This window comes from Nipponia nippon, unplaced genomic scaffold, assembly GCF_047370975.1.
Source record: "Nipponia nippon isolate SJK-2023a ecotype South Korea unplaced genomic scaffold, ASM4737097v1 scaffold_10, whole genome shotgun sequence".
NCBI lineage: Eukaryota > Metazoa > Chordata > Aves > Pelecaniformes > Threskiornithidae > Nipponia > Nipponia nippon.
Window position 1 is genome coordinate 26,921,422 of NW_028262291.1, and position 16,768 is coordinate 26,938,189.

The 16,768-nt window shown below is 36.2% G+C and overlaps 1 protein-coding gene across 3 annotated transcripts in view; it reads right to left on the reverse strand.

The window, feature by feature from the left end:
• FUT8 (fucosyltransferase 8) overlaps window positions 1-16,768 on the reverse strand; it is a 151,808-nt gene that overhangs the window by 118,644 nt on the left and 16,396 nt on the right. For all 3 annotated transcript variants that reach the window (XR_015701903.1, XR_015701904.1, XM_087746041.1), the window contains exon 2: window positions 7,353-7,429. The gene's annotated coding sequence lies outside the window, so the exon portion shown is untranslated. The remainder of the gene's footprint in view (window positions 1-7,352; window positions 7,430-16,768) is intronic.

The window sequence follows — 16,768 nt, forward strand, 5'->3', positions numbered from 1 at the left end:
TACCAGTAATACGCTGACTTTGGTAAGGGTATATTGATAACCTGTTGGCAGAGGAGAGTACGGTACTGAGAACTGAACTGGGATTCCTCTATAATATTCTGTAACATGTTTTTCCCCTGAGCAATAAAATGAGGTCTCAGTTTCATCTGCAAAGCCAATGGCAATCCTTCTTTCTCTTTTCCACCTACTGTAGATGTTATACTCAATAGTCTTGTTGCACTGCCTCTAACACATCACACCTCCCATCTCTGCCCGCCAAGTAGCCTTTTTACCACCACAGAAGCTCAGAAAATCATTTCCTAAGCTATGTCTTCCCTTCTCCTAATCAGAGTAAGTCTTTCAGGTATCTGACACCTTAACCAAAGGCCACTGACAGAAAGTACAGATTTATTTTGTTCACATTAAACAAGGGGGAGTGGCGAGGAGAACACAAGTACCATTACATTTTTCCTACGAGAATCTCTCCAAATTAGATCAGTTTGTTTCAGGATTGGTTTGTCACCATCCTCAAGTATACCATTCATCATGGCTTACAGATACCAAAAGGCTGCAAGGTGAACTGTTAAATAGCTGAAGATACAAATGTAGAAACAGTACACTAAAAATGGCCAAAATTTTAGAGGCAGTGGTGATTACGGCTGCTGTATGATACTGAAGGCAATCGTGGCAAGCATTATACTCGGCACCAGTGAGATCACACCTCAAATACTGTGTTCAGTTTTGGGCCCCTCATTACAAGAAGGACATCGAGGTGCTGGAGCGTGTCCAGAGAAGGGCAACAAAGCTGGGGAAGGGTCTAGAGCACAAGTCTTACGAGGAGCAGCTGAGGGAGCTGGGGTTGTTTAGTCTGGAGAAAAGGAGTCTCAGGGGAGACCTTATCGCTCTCTACCACTACCTGAAAGGAGGTTGTGGCGAGGTGGGGGTCAGTCTCTTCTCTCAAGTAAGAAGTGAATAGAACGAGAGGAAACAGCCTCAAGTTGCACCAGGGGACGTTTAGGTTGGATATTTGGAAAAATTTCTTTACCGAAAGGGTTATTAAGCACTGGAACAGGCTGCCCGGGGAAGTGGTTGAGTCCCCATGCCTGGAGGTATTTAAAAGACATGCAGTCATGGTGCTTAGGGACATGGCTTAGTGGTGGACTTGGCAGTGTTAGGTTAACAGTTGGACTCGATGATCTTAAGGGTCTTTTCCAACCTAAATAATTCTATGATTCTATGGCATGGAAAAGGCATCTGCTGAAAACTTTTCTGAAACAACACAAGAAGAAAAAAAAAATTAAAAAAAAAGAAACAAAAAAAATCGAGAAATGCCTTTTGTACCATTCATATTTCCAGTTTACCTCCCAAATCTGGCTTAAAAACCAGGTAGTTTGGCCAACTAATTACTATCTTGCTTTCAAAGAGTATTTCAGATCTCCAATATATTTTATTTATATGGCCTTTGTTGTGACATATTTTTGTTTGCAATTAATCAATTTGGTAATACATAAGCAGAAATTCTACGTAGTTGCCAGAACACAATAGCTTGTTTAGTTTCATGGACTTTTTATGGCCAACATGGTTTTTAAGATGCTTTGAGTGCTAGTTCTTCTGTTTCCTTTTCTTATTACATACTCAGAGCTACAACCAGAAGATGTTGCCAGGGAGGGTAGGGAAAACGTCAAGCTTCCACAAGAACATAAAAACAATATATACAAGCTGCCTCCCTGAACTCACGTCACCTATTCATCACACATTTTCTCCAAGGTAATACATATCTTTTACTAAAGCCATCCATGTGATTCAAACACATTAAATGAGAGAGAATGAATGATTCCCGGATAAATTGCTCAACCAGTTAGTTAGCAAACATGTCTGTTTTCAGCTTTTACCAATTCCTTTTCATATAGGATTAAAGTACCTATCTTCAAAACTTCTCAACAGAATAGGCTTCTTAACTCTTTAAAATGAGATGTACTTTCCCAGAATGCGAATGATTCTTATAGCTCTTTTCTAACCCTCTTCCTACTTCCTAAGATTATTTCTGAAGACTAGACCTCCAATCTAGCCATAATATACCCACCATGGTCCATTAATATTGTATACAGCAGTAATACCACTTCCCCTGCATTCCTCCTGCTGTTGTTTTATTCAAAAAATAGTTTCTAATCTGTAAGTGCAATCCACAGTATTAGTCTCTAGACCTGGGATCACACATTTGGCTCCATCCAAATACAAGTTCTTCAAGTAAGTTCAACTTGCCAAGCAATTTCACAGTTAGTGATCTCTTTCTGTCATTAAAATTGCTATATCTCTAAAACTACAACTTTTAGAGATTTATTAGGAGAAATATATTCTCCCCAAGAGTCAACAAAAACAATGACCAAGAACTCCCTGTTTAAAAACAAAAGAGGTCACAAAAAAAAAAAAAAAGACTGAAGTGCAAAAACAATTAAATGAAGATTTTCCTATGCTAACAGGTTCTGCCATTTCTGAAGTGTTTATTAGCCCCCTTTTAACATAATCCAAACATAGACACAATAAAGAAGTATTGAATTATCAGTGTAGTATGATTACATCATTGAAAAACAAAAAAAAAAAAAGCAAAGCCAAAACAACGGCAGAATATTTCTATATTGTAGATGTTGCCTTGGCATTCATCCACATTCTGTTCTTCTCTCCATGACAACTACAATTTCTTCTAATAAACAACAGAAGCGGGCAAGACTAACACCCCCGGTCTATCATTTTATCCAAAATTATAATATTAGATAAAAATTCATAACTCACAGATACTTTCATCAGAATTGGCTACACCAACTCTCTGTATTTCATATTAAAAAACAGAAAAATCCTGTGACACAGTTCCTCACCTATTTAACTGCAGGAACTTGTGAAGCAGGAAACATATTCCAGACAAAACAGACTTCTTGTCTGGCTATTTCCTCTGATCTTGCCTCCTTAAAAAATTTGCCAACACTTAGTTTTAGTTTAGTGTAACAGTCTAATCTCAGACATTTAAAAAGGTATAGATTATCAATGATATTTGAAATTCAATTTTTCAGGCACTATAAAAATATTATTAATTTACAGCCAAATAATATCCATCAGGTTACATCTCTAAGTCTGCCAAATTTACAGTCAATGTTTTAGATTTGGAATATTTAAGTTTAAAATCAGATGCATTCAAGATCAAAAGGTACCTGGTCCATTGGAAGAAAATATTTAAGCTTAAAAAAATGTAAACCGAAAAACTTATTGTAATATGCAGAAAGAGATTCTATGCTGCTTCTGGGCATCTTTTGCAAAAAGCTGTTCTCCCCATGCTCCACTCACAAGAGAGACAGCCAGCTGGGGGAGGGTGGGGCAGAAAAAAACACAGCTAGAAACTAGACACTAAATCATAAAATGTAATAAGGTTATCAGAAGGTTATTAGACCACCCCTCTCCTCTAAGATGAGATCACACGTGCTCATGTGTCTTACTACTGTTTATGAACTTCCTAAGACAGACATATGCTCTTCCCAGTCTACTGCAGTGCTTCACAAGCCACACTGCATTTATCTCCACTGGTAAAAATGTAAGCTTAGTAGGTTTTGTGACCTAGAACAGCAGCACTTACTCTCTGTATTAAATCAGCCTCAATTTTTTCAACATCTCCTCACAGGTCATGGACCCAGTGTTCTGATCATCGGTACTATTGTGTTTTGGACTCTCCAATTTGGCAAGGTAATTCTGATTTGTTTGCACATATTAAGTGCATGGCTCAAAACCAGACACAATGAGCTAGTTGACTCCATTTTACCCTGAGTTGAGCAGAGGGATTTACACAGTGTTTTATGACAGCGCTTCCATTTATTTATCCTGGTATGATGTTACATTTTCAGAACTTTTTTTTGTGCATGATACTGTTGACTTAAGGTCAGCTCTTAACCCTCAATCTTTTTCTTCAGAACTCTCAGCCATTCCTTATTCTGGATTTGCCTATTTTATTTTTCTTTAATTTAAAAACAGTATTTTAAGCTTGCCCTTAATGGCTTGTATCCCATTTTTCCCATATCATTCTAATTTGTTGGTTCATGTTAAATCCTAATCCAATCTTCCAACTTCTCTGCAGTCACTGACTCCGGTATCATTTTTCACTGCAGTAAACATGCAAGTCAATGGATACATTAGTAACCTCTTTTCTTGAGAGGGGAAAAAGACATAAAAGACTGTTGTTTGTGCTGCTGCATCAGAACTGACTTACATAGAACGCACTTCTAATAAAAAATATATTTCAGAGATCCAGCCAAGCAATAAGCCATCTTTCAAACAAGAACCCAAGCTAAATGACTACCAGAATAAAACAGTGAACTGAAGCTGAATGTTAGAACAAAAAACAGACTCTGTTGATCCTCAGGCGAGGGGGAAAGTAGTAAGCAAGAAAGATAGTAGACACTCCAGAAACACAGAGGGATGGTCCAGTTTTGATCCTAATAAAAAGGGCAGGGCTAGATCAGCAACACACCCTTCTGAAAAGATATTTTCCTTTTCCTTCAGGAATCATATGTTGATCTATTTAGATCATAGAAATACATAGAAATATTACATAGATACATAGAAATAAAGAATATCTATCCAAGATTTCAGGTGCCCCTAAAATAAACCTTAAAACTCAAAATATAAAGGCCTTTTGAAGAGATTAGTTTATCTTCAAAAGCCTATCACAGATAAATCTGACTTACAGTATGTCCAAGAAAGGATAAGGAAGTATTTTAGAATGTAATAAAAAATGCCCAGTTGGTCTTTCTTTTTTAATAAACTACAAAACCACAATTCATAGACGGAATGGATTAGACCAAGTGTGAAATATGACGTGGAAAAAAAAGGGAAAGATTACCATAGGAATGTTTTCACATATGAGAAGCATCAAGAAAAAAATATTAAATAGGTAGATGGATTAAATACAGTTTTTCCCAGCCAGACTCTGATAGCAGAAAATAGTTCTGAATTCAGTTTGTTATGCAATCTGACAGGAAGCAGGAATCAAACACAATCCAGAGATTGCATAATCAAGTAATATGGGAAAGGTATCGCCTTCGCTCTATTAATTAGTTACTTGCCTCAACCTGCCAGAACTACCTAGATCTTACCTAAACATTAAACTCAAATCAGCTTTCCTTCACTGCTCAGTCTCCCTCAGTAGTTGAGCAATGCATACAAAACCACTGGCTTAACTAGTGCTCCAGACACTGCAGTTTATAGACCTGCACAAATCCTTTTAATTATCCTCTTGCACAAATTGAACAGAAAAGGCAAAAAGAGGTTTCATGCAGTTCTCAACCACTGTGCTTTGTCCTTGCTAAAGGAAGGACTGCGTCTCTACAAAAGGTGCAACCATCGCCACAGTTTACAGACAAATTAAGGTAGTGTGAACACAGTACAAAATGAAGTATAAAAACTAAGCATAAGCAAGCATATATGCATGCATCCAGGCTCACACTTAAACCAAAAAAATTTTTTAATTTATGAAACCGTAGACTAAGACACAGACGAATTGCTGTATCATGTAACATCATGTGCAAGGGACCAGCCAATTCTGAGAAGAAGTGAGGTTTGGACAAGCCATGCAAGTTCTTCGTATGTACTTTTCATTCACTTCCAGGGCCTGAAGCACACATATATTTCACATGAGGTTGGGAGCGGACGGTGGACGGGATGACTATTACAGATTTTCTAGTTATCTGCTAAGATTTTTTTCCCTCTGAATCATTGTTTCTATTTGGTATTGACAGGCCACTCCTACTAACAGCAAGGGCTGGGAGGGATCTCGCAAGGTGAGCCAGTTCTAGTCTAAAGCTCTCACAGAAGCCACATCTGCTCTTCTCTGAAGACAAATCATCTGTTTCCAGTCTAGCAACTTTAACACAGCGTTACCACAAAGTGCTGGACAGATCCACTGAGTGGCTGCTGCCTAAAGCAACAGGTTATTCTCCCACACTCTTTGCTCCTCCCTGCAGAGTCTCATTTCTTCCTTTGCACCACTTTAACACTTTCTGAACGCTTATCTGAGGCTGATTCAACCCACAAACCAAGAAACAAAACTATCCACCTTTTTGGTGGGTTTGCACAATAAATCAGTTAGCCGATTTCAGCAGGAGTCAGATATGGAGAACAGGGTTTGGGAAATGGAAACAACCCCTTTCAGCAACAGTAAGCAGTTACAACAGCTAACCCAGTTTCAAGAAACCTAACTAGAAACTGTATGCTTGGAAAGCTACCGCCATATTCTTTGTCCTGTCCTGGCCATGAGGTCCTCAGAACTTCACTTTAAATCCCACTTTTTTTTTTTTTTTAAGTCATTCATTAAATTCTTAAGCTAACAAAATGCTTAAAGAGTTATGACTCTATAAATAAATCATAATAATTGAGACTACTTTACATGTTTTCAGCTTGACAACCATTACTGAAGTTGGGCAGAGTAAAAGCATCTCATCTGCAACAGATTTGCTTGAGCTGTTAGTCTAATTTGTTCAATTGTGAAAGTTCAAGAAACTTTCACAACCTTCTTATCCTTACCATAATTAACAATACTGATCATAACAGTCTTTTCTACAGTTGCATCAAAAAATAATAATGTCATAACATGCTTAGTTTCCAAGATCACACCTGAATTCATGTTTCAGTGAAGTTCATTCTTTAATCAACTTCTCAAAAAGAAGAGTTACTATTCTTCTAAGATTTATCTTTTAGGATATATTTATTTATTTAAGTGAGTATTATGGTACTTGCATAGACCTTCAAAAACATAAGAATCTGTAGTATTAAGTTTTTAATACTCATCACCATTTAAGAAAACCTAGCACTGGATCTAGGACATCCCAGAACACACAATAGTTTCCAGCCACAATGGCTTAGTTACTTATAACTCTCAGAGAAACTTCATGGAATAGGGCCTGTGCCCAACTTCTGTAGAAGTACTTCTTATCTCTGAGAAATACATGTAATATCTTCAATACAGATGAAAGGGCCCAAAAATAGTGCCAAAGAATAAGTGCTTTGTACATAAGACAGAGGATACATAATGAATCTATCAAAGAATTTCTCTTTTTAGAGGTGAGAGGCAAAGAGAAGAAAGAAAAATGGGTGTAAGGAAAGAAGAAAGGTGAAACGGGTGTCTGATTGACCCAATTTTGTCAGTGACCTGACATAAAAGCAAAGGACCTGACCTCTCTTTTAAAAGTTTGCCTTTTCCAGCTGACAAGGATATATCAACAGAAGGACAGTTTTCATTTGCTGTTTAAGTAGCACAGGTCTTCATCTAGTTTCTTTACATCTAGTTTTTGTCCCAGTCGAGGCAACATCACAGAGGAAGAGAAGTACTTACTTACCAGCAATAATTATTGCTCAACTTAATACTTTTGGAGACTCTTCTTCCTCACTTTCATTTTGAAGCCTAGGCAATTCTCTGAAAGTAGAAGAGGAAAAGAAAATCATTAGGTTTTATCCTTTTTTATCTTTATCCATGTTTTCATCCTTTGACTATTATATGCAGCATTCAAGAGTTGCATGCAAACATTCTTATTAAAAATATTGCTCAGAATTGTATGTGATTTGTGATGACTTGTAGCAAAACTCTTATGAAAACAGAAATTTATATGTATGAACAACCTCTATTTATACGGAAGTCCAAAAAAAATAGAAATGGTCTGCTTCATTGCCAAAAAAATGCAACAAAGGTTAAGTATAGACCCTCAAGGCATCTGTGAAAACAAATTAAGAAAGCGAGGGGGAAAAAAAGCAGCAGATTCATTCTTGGGATATATATAGCCAGGCTTTAGAGAAAAAAAAAAAAACCACACACTCTGAGAAAAATTATAGGATCAAGATCCTAAAACCAGATGCCAAAAATTAAAATAGTAAACCCCTCAAACTGAAATAGTTGCCATATGGAAAAGAATAGGCTCTACCTTTAGAACAGATGTACGCAAATTAGGTTGGTTTGTACCACTTGTTTATTTTTGTACATAACATAACATACATAGTGGACCATATATAACATAGCAGATTGTTTTAAACAAAATCTTACTTTTGGGTTATCAAGGCATGGAGTTACTACATCATTTTATAACAGTGGTCTCACTAATTCAGAATGGTTGTATACTACTGAACTAAGTGTTGATTCTTGGCCATTTAACAGAAAAGCAATCAAAAGCTGCACATATCAGAGTCTGAAACAGCAATAAACTGGACGTTGAAAAAGCTAATTTGTAAACCTGACTTTAAGGAAAGGGATAAAACTGGGTAAGGAAAATAAATAAGAAACCAATTAAATCAACAATAGTACCAGGAATAGGAGTGAAAAGAAAATGATAAATGCTTCAGATAACTGTCTTTTACTGCAATGAGAATTCTGCCAAATTAGTCTTATTTTTGAATGAAAATTACGTGATTTTATATTTCAAAGAGAAGCTTCAGCAGCTGTACTGTTAAATGAACAAGGTGAACTGGCAACTCTAAAACTCTCAAAAGCAGCTACAGTGATAAAAATTTTAAAAAGACTGAATTCTGTTATTTTCTTTTTCATGTAATAAATTATTTAAAATAATCAGCACCTACAACATCAGAGCCCATGAAATTCCAAAAATTGAATGCCTGGGGGAAAGAGTGAGATAGCCTATTTTCATTTCCATTTGAGACTGATAGTTCGGGTATAGTTCAACTAAGGTGGCACTCAATAAAAAGGATGCAGCTTTTCCTGTGATAAAGGATCTTAGAAATCCAACCAAAAAAATACAACACTGTTACCCCATGTATAAAAAGTAACATTAGGGGTTTAGCTTTCCAGAAAAACCAAACTAGTTCTTTTATTGTACCTCTCATCAAATCAGTTACACTACCTGTTTCACAAAAATGGAGAGACGAAACTATCAGCTGAAGGTGGGTCAGGAAGCCAAGCAAAACTGAATATGGAACCCACCTGTCCCAAAAGCTAGCCCTATGGTGAACCCATTAGAGCACAATCTAGAATGATGGTTACTTTTAATTTTATGTGAAGCATTATGCTGTATCTTCTTACAAGTCCATACTTGCAACCCCAATACCAGACAGAAGGTAGCATATTATGTGAGCCATATGTATGGAAAAATAGATTCAGACAGATTGGCTCATAGTAAACATGAAGTGGAAATGTTTAAATTTCATGTAATGAAAAGAACTATTACTAAATTTACAAGTTGATTTATCTGTAAGCAACAGAATTACAGGCAGTACCAAAAGGCCAGAGTCCTATCAGGCTGGGCAATTCACCATGCCCTACAAAAAGCCCCCCAAAATTTTGAACTGTGGTATCCTAAAATATTTAAAAACACAGAGAACAATAAAAAGAAAGCACGAATATTTGGGTTTGTTTTTTTTTCCACACTAACATACCATCGAAGTGAAGTAGCTAGTTAACAGTTGTTGACAAAGTAGAAGGGGAAAAAAACCAAAGTTCCAATGTAGTTTATACCTCTGCTCCAGGAATAATTTGTCCACAATGTGAATAATTAGAAAAAAAAAAAAATATGACAAACCAGTGAAATATGTTGAGTTGGTTTAATATAAAACAGTCCAGTCTAGCCTGGTCAAGTAATTTGTAGCTCTACTTAAAAGATTCCACCTGTATGACAATGAAGTTTTAATCTGATTTCCAAGTATTGTTTTGCAACCAACTATACACTGGTTTTAGAATATTTTCTTGTAGCCCATAGTCTGCTCAGAGTAACTCACAAAGAAGTAACAAATGCTGTACTGAAATCAAGATACAGACAACCAGCAATTTTTTCTTCCATCCATAAATCTATCACTATGAGGAAAGAAATAAAGCCCTTTGTTTCAAGATCATCACAACTTCTGCAAAGTGACTGTCTATTCCAGGATCTTTTTATGGATCTGTGGAAAAAAAACAGTCAACCTACTCTGCGTCATTCAAAACCTTTAAACTACCAAAAAGCTTACAATTTTCCAGCATAATATTGCTAATATACCCCTGAAAATAGAATTCTATTTATAATGCAAAAACTACAACTATTTAAAAAAATCTTTGCATTTGTTGTTCAATCACCTCAACAGCATTTACAAATGTCACTAGATTAATTAGGCAGTGGTACCTTCCAGATGAGTCTGCCCCTCTTGCAGAGATCTTTTTAGAGATAAAGGTCATGAAGTGACCTTGCAGATAGGAAATTTTAGTTATATGCCCAGTTCTGACTTTGAATTGCTGGGTGAACATGAACTAGTCACAACCTTTTATTTTTAGAAAAATTAATCTACTTATAAAAAATATTTCCTTATAAAGGGTTCAAAAATGCCTGGAGTGTTTAATCCAGCCTCCTGCATTACAAGAACCCATTCAAAACAAAGTCCAAAACATTTCATCCACACTTTTCATGTAATTTAAGTTGAATTTTGAAAAGACGCAAAACTTGAATGCACAACAGCTAGAGAACAGAATTCAAGGATGTCAGCCACACTGTAAGTGCCTGCAACTACAGAACTGCTAGATGAAAATACCTACATCACCTCAGGGATACAGAGGAGTGGGGCAGGGGAGAGAAGAGAGGAAACACTTCCCCGCTCCCTTCCCCATTTGACTGGGGCAAACTGATTTAACTTTGAACACAGACTCTAGACCCATATGCCAGGCCTGGACTACTTTCCCAATACCACAGGAAGAATCAGACACCTCAGTCAAAATCCCACCTTTAGTCAATGGCAAATTGCCTCTGCTTCAGCAGATGATAAATTATGCATCAAGAAGAGAAAAATAAAAAAATAAATATTCCCTTCTGATGTCTACAGGGTACCGGTGGTAGCCCTGAAGAACAGAATCTGTAAAATCGGAAACTTTATGACAAATAACAATCAAATATTTTCTTGGCTGCTTTATCCTATTTCTCAGAGATTTCTGTTATTCCAATACCAAGAAATCTCATATGCTCATTTTTAATTTCTGACTCCAGGATCAACCTTATCATCTTACACAGTCTTTTTACATAACCATATAAAACATCATCTTGAACTACTGAGTTTCTTTCTCCCCATTACTGATTTTGTAAGACTAGACCTCACTCTTTGATTTTGAAACAAGATTTGTGATTAAGTTTATCCCTGAAATATATTTATTTTTAGTTGTTTCTCTCCCATATACACCCTCACTCCCAATAAAGACTATTCTTATTTCTTCCTAGGCTTTACTTGCCAAATTCTTTCATTCTCCTTCAAGAAGGCAAGTTCAACTTCAGCATAATCACACTAACAGTTCTTTCTTCTCCAAATGACTCGATCTTTTCTAAGCGTGACTGTGATCAGAGCTATATACCATCCTAAATGCAAATCAACCAATGCTTTATTGGCTAGTCCTAATGATCTTTTTTAAGAGCTAGAAACCAGCTGGTGTGTCTTAGAATCACGTTACTCTCACAAAGCCACATCATCTGAGAAGGAAACAGATCACGATCAGGATCATACAACAATCTACCTCTGATTACCAGTCTAGTGATACCAGGAGTTCTTGTCAGCACTCATGTGAATTTGCAATTTATTTTTTTTTTTAATTAAACTTAAATAATTTTCTATTACTCCAAACACATAAGTCATCCTCTACTACTAAGTGTGATAATCCTGCTTTCTCTAGAATAAACAATTTCAGAAGCACACAGACCAGCTTTTTAGTGAAGTTGCTTGCTTATTTCAGTGCTGGCTCTACGGTTTCAAGTAGCTGGCAGAGAAGTGAGTGAACCTATGTTATGGAAAATATTACAAGAAAAGAATCCATTTAAACAACAAAACCACTTAAAACAAAAAAAAAAATCAGCTAAAATGTTACACTGAACATTTTTTCATGTTTGGTAAAGAAAAACAAATGAAAAATTATTCCTTCTGTAAGCCAAGTGAAGCTCAGAATGTGTTTTCCAGTTTTAAGACAGAGAGGATGTGGTTTTCTAATAGAGAAACAGTTATTTAGCTGAAAAACTGATACACATCAACCCATCTGTCTGGTATCATTGTTAGTTGCTGATACTAAGCAAGTTCCCTTAAACAAATATGGAAAGAAAGAGCATCCCAGGAGAACAGAGGAAAAGATTATCTTTTTAATACATGTATTAAAAAAAGATACATATATAAGATTATCTATATCTATTATACATATTTTATAGATATATTTTTTTTAAACTTTTTTTTTTTTTTCAGTTTAAGATTCCTTACTGCTAAGAGCTAAAGAAAAGCTGGAATATACTCAAATCCACAACATGCAAGGATCAAAGCCAAATCATCTAACTTCTACTTCACACAGAAGAAAGGCTCTCAGGAATTAGCTGTTTACATGGGATTCTTTCTGCGGTTCGATTCTGTAGAGAAGGTTCCCCTTCAAACAAGCTTTGACTACCACAGGTTTGAGACGGACATACAATTGTTCAATGAAATTCTACTTTAATCAAACAAGATACAGATTTGGAAGCATTATTCCTCAAAATTCCTCAAAAGCAGCCTAATAGACAGAGATTTCCTCACACTTGTTTTCCCTTATCAGATAGGACTTTGCCACTTTGACCTTGTTGTAAGAGTACACCATTTTTAATGGCACAAATAATAATTAGGAGCAAAATTCAGTATCATTAAGTGCTTATCCTTACCAGAAGAAAATATAAAACAGTTGCTAGAAGGTATAAAGTCTCTTCATGATATTGAAATTTTCACACATAATGGATTTTCAAGGCATAAATCAAGAACAGTCTACAAAACGGATACAGTACACAGGAGAGTACATAATCCACTGATTTCTTTCATGTACATATTAAAGGGCCAAACTAAGAATTGAGTTATTAAATAGCATCCCAAATATAAACACATTTTTAACCTATTTGCTTGCTAGGAGGTAGGTCACCCAGAATGTAATAAACCAATGTGACACTGTGCAGTTCTCAAGTTCTTTCCTGCTCCCCTCCTTCAAGACACATTGGCCCAACTACTTGACTCATTTTCCCTTTTTATTTAAAAAACACATTAACCTAGCTGACACATCCCAATATTCCCAGAAGACAGGTCACTGTTGTTCAGTGCCCCCAGCCCTACATTTTTCACTTTACAAAGTTTCATGTATGCTACAGTGACATTGCTAATACATTACACACTTGAATGCATAGTGCAAATTTGGGGAAAATTTGGGAAAACACTGCAAGCCTCTCTTAGCTCTCTCAAATCCAGGAAAACATATGTTATGCTTCTTTTCCCCAGAGTCCCACTCTTCTCAGCCATGTGAAGTGCCATCTGTGCTTCCCAGCCTGGCAAGCTAAAAATCTGATGTCATTCATGTCACCAGTGAGCAAATTAAAGGCAAAGACCATCCTCTTGAATAAAATAACAAGACTTACAAATGGTAATCTAGATCATGGTTCCAAAGTGATGAGTGGCGAGCATGGTTAGTTCAAGGGTCATAGGGAGGAAAAGGTGGCAAACAGTAGACTATCTTCAGAGCTTCCTTGATCTCTGTAAACTAATACAAAAACTAAGGGGAATAAAACAATAGTAGCTGGAAATCTCAGAAAGTAAACAAAAATATGACTCAACTGACACAACACATTTAGTGGGATACTACATAAAGTTAGAAGGCATACTTGGCTCAGGAAGGACAGATACAGATGATGGAGCAGGAAATCCTGTCTTGAATATCTAAGGTTTGTATACTTGTTCTGAGATCCAGAATACAACAGAAGCCAAACACTCCATGTAACATTAAAATGAGAAATTACAGTGAGAAGGAAAGGATAGATCTCCTATAAATTACCAAACAAGAAAATTTAAGTGGATGAGGGTTTGGAGGGACTGTTGAGAGGCTGTTTGTTTCTTTTTGTTCTTTTGTTTTGGTTGGTTGTTTGGGGTTTTTTTCTAGACAGCTAACAGAATCATTCAAAGCACAAGATTTAATATTAATTATTCACAGGATAGGCCTTTCAGGAAGCAGATCATAGATATAAATGAGTTAACCTCTAGTTGGTAACAAGCTTGACTATTGGCTTTACAAAAGTTAACCTAAAAGGTTACATCAATATACTAATGCCTGAAACTTTCCCAGACACCGAAATGCAAATCATCCTGTTAGAACAAGCCCTCAAACACTTTTGATAACGGCCAACTGCACTCTTCCAACCTCTGGGAACAGTCTGAGGGTTATCACATGGCCAGGAAAACTTCCAAATGGTACTGCACATGCAGCTACCTGTTTTGAAGGCTGAGAGATTAACAGAAAGGACAAATCTCAATCCATGCCAGCTGTCCTCAATACCAGACAATGGTCCACTTCATTAGTGTTGATGCAGCCAAAAGGGATTTGATATCAAACCAGCCTGAGGAAACAAAAACTAAGTGCAGATAAAGTCTGGAAGAGTACACAAAACTACGAAAAGGGGACAGTAGTAACCATCTTTAGAAATTTAACCAAAAGAATGAGGAAATTTAGAGGCAAGGAAATCACACAGAGAGAACACTCTCTCTAGACACAGGCTACTGAAAGAAAAGACTGAAAAAAAGCTGTCAGGAAAGCCCAATTAAGAAAGTTGTTAAGTGAGAATACAGACAATATGAAGGAGAAATAAAGGCTGAAATGCTGGCAAGACCTGTTCTCTTGAAATAAGGTCAAGAAACTCAATAAGAAACGAACCTGTGTTTGAATATGAGGAAGGAAATTGTTTGTGCAGTACAGCTTCATGATTAATTGTTATGGGTTACAGTAATTAGTTCAAAAGAGAAAGCCTATCCTATCAAAAGACAAGGCTATGAATACAACGTTTGACAGTCCCAGCAAAAAAAAGATCTAAATCAGCAAGCTTCACAGAAGCAGACAGACAGTACCATGCATGTCAATGATAAACAATTGTGATGTTGAAAACACAACAAAAAGGAACATAGCCGTAAGCAAAAAAAAAATCTATTTATTTCTATTTCATGTTTATACAAAAAAGCTAGAGGTCCTTGCTATTAAGTATGAGAGATTATTTTAAACTGTGGGATTTAATTCAGCCTATCGTACTTCAGATATAAAGGAAATAAAGTTTTTAAAAAATTAAAAAATATACACCTTACTACCCACTACAAATACCAGCTACCCCTACAAATACCATTACTCAGTCTTTTAGCATCAGAGAAATTTATATTGAAAGAGAAGTGAACACGCAAGAGAAATACCAATACCGACAGAACTACTAAGAATCCTTTATGTATGTATCGAAACAATTAATGTAGTAGCAGATTAAAAGAAAGAAACGGCATCTTCTATTGTGCCTTAGATGCCTACCCTGTTCCTTCCTCTTTCTTTTTTTCCTTCCTTCTTAAAAAGGTAAGTTCTTCAAACCTGCCCACAGCAAGCACACAGTTTGATATTGCTATGGAAATTATACTAGGAATTCATACATCATTTCATCTTTCATTTTAAGTTTTTCAAACAAGAATCAAATAAAAATCATAACATTTTATTCCAAAGTCTATCGTCAAACACCTTGAGTGACTCTACTTTTATTAACTGATTGGTCAAATAACAGTAAGGTGACATTAACAAGAGTCTGGTCAACTTCACCGCAGTGATTCAGAACCATACCAGCAGCTGTGCAGCTTTCAAAGATGGTATCAATTTCATACTGCTGCCCCTGCTGCTCCATGGGAAGGCTATGAACAGATGCAAGCAGCGTTCAGCATCCAGGAAACTGAGAAAAAAGGAGGACACAACATTGCTTCCCTTGAGGCAAGACAGCGCTGCAGCTTCATGTTTATCAGACACAGGCTAATCAAAGGTAGATCTTCAAACAAAGGTCAAGAAGACTATCAAAGCTGAGATTCTAGCAATTAAGATCAAAGAAGTGGTCAGGGATTTTCAATAAGAAAAATCTGAAAGACCTTTTTGAAATTTGTCTGTTAGGTGGCTGACGGTGCCTAATAGTGAAGGAAGCTGAAAATTTGTATTGAATATAATTCCATTAGCATGAATATTACACAGAAAAATATACAATTATATATATTTCAGTACACCAGAAAATGTCTTTGAAGTACTCCTCGATACTACACACCAAAACACATAGAGCCTAAATGTTAGGGAAAAAGATGTACTAATACTATGGTACATTTCATTTCAGAGAGGTTTCAGGTCTTTTAAGTTGCTCATAAATTTGAATAATCTTTGACACATCTTTTCCTTGAGTGTGCTTCACCACAAACAGACTAAAACAGCATGATATTAAGAAGAGACCACTGCTAAATGTATGCATGAAGGTTCCTCCTGAAGTGGTTCTGTTACTTTCCTATCTCCCACTTCTACTATCCACTAGGCAATCTTGCATTCCTCCTTTATTCCTCTGATGCTTAATTTATGAAGGAAATTTTTAGAAAATTATACATATGTCTTCCCTACTTAGGGATAAAAAGCAAATATCATTTTTAAAGCTACATGTTGAGTTTAACCAAGCTGAGTTTCATCTTTTTCTCTCTTTCAGTCTATAATGTATGAAAGAAAGCAAACAGACCCACTGTAATGAATTTACTGTGGGTTAAAGGCTCCACAACAGAGTTCCTCATTCATTCCCAAAACAAGTATATATTGGTAGTAATTCAGGTTTCCCTACACTGTCCAATGACTGTGGTACAAGCTACCCTATGTGACCAGTATTAGATACAATCTAGTATAATTTTATAGTTTTGTAAATATGTATATCTATATATGTATAATATGGATATATATAACCTATACTATACGTAAAAGCTAGTTTTCATACAGCAA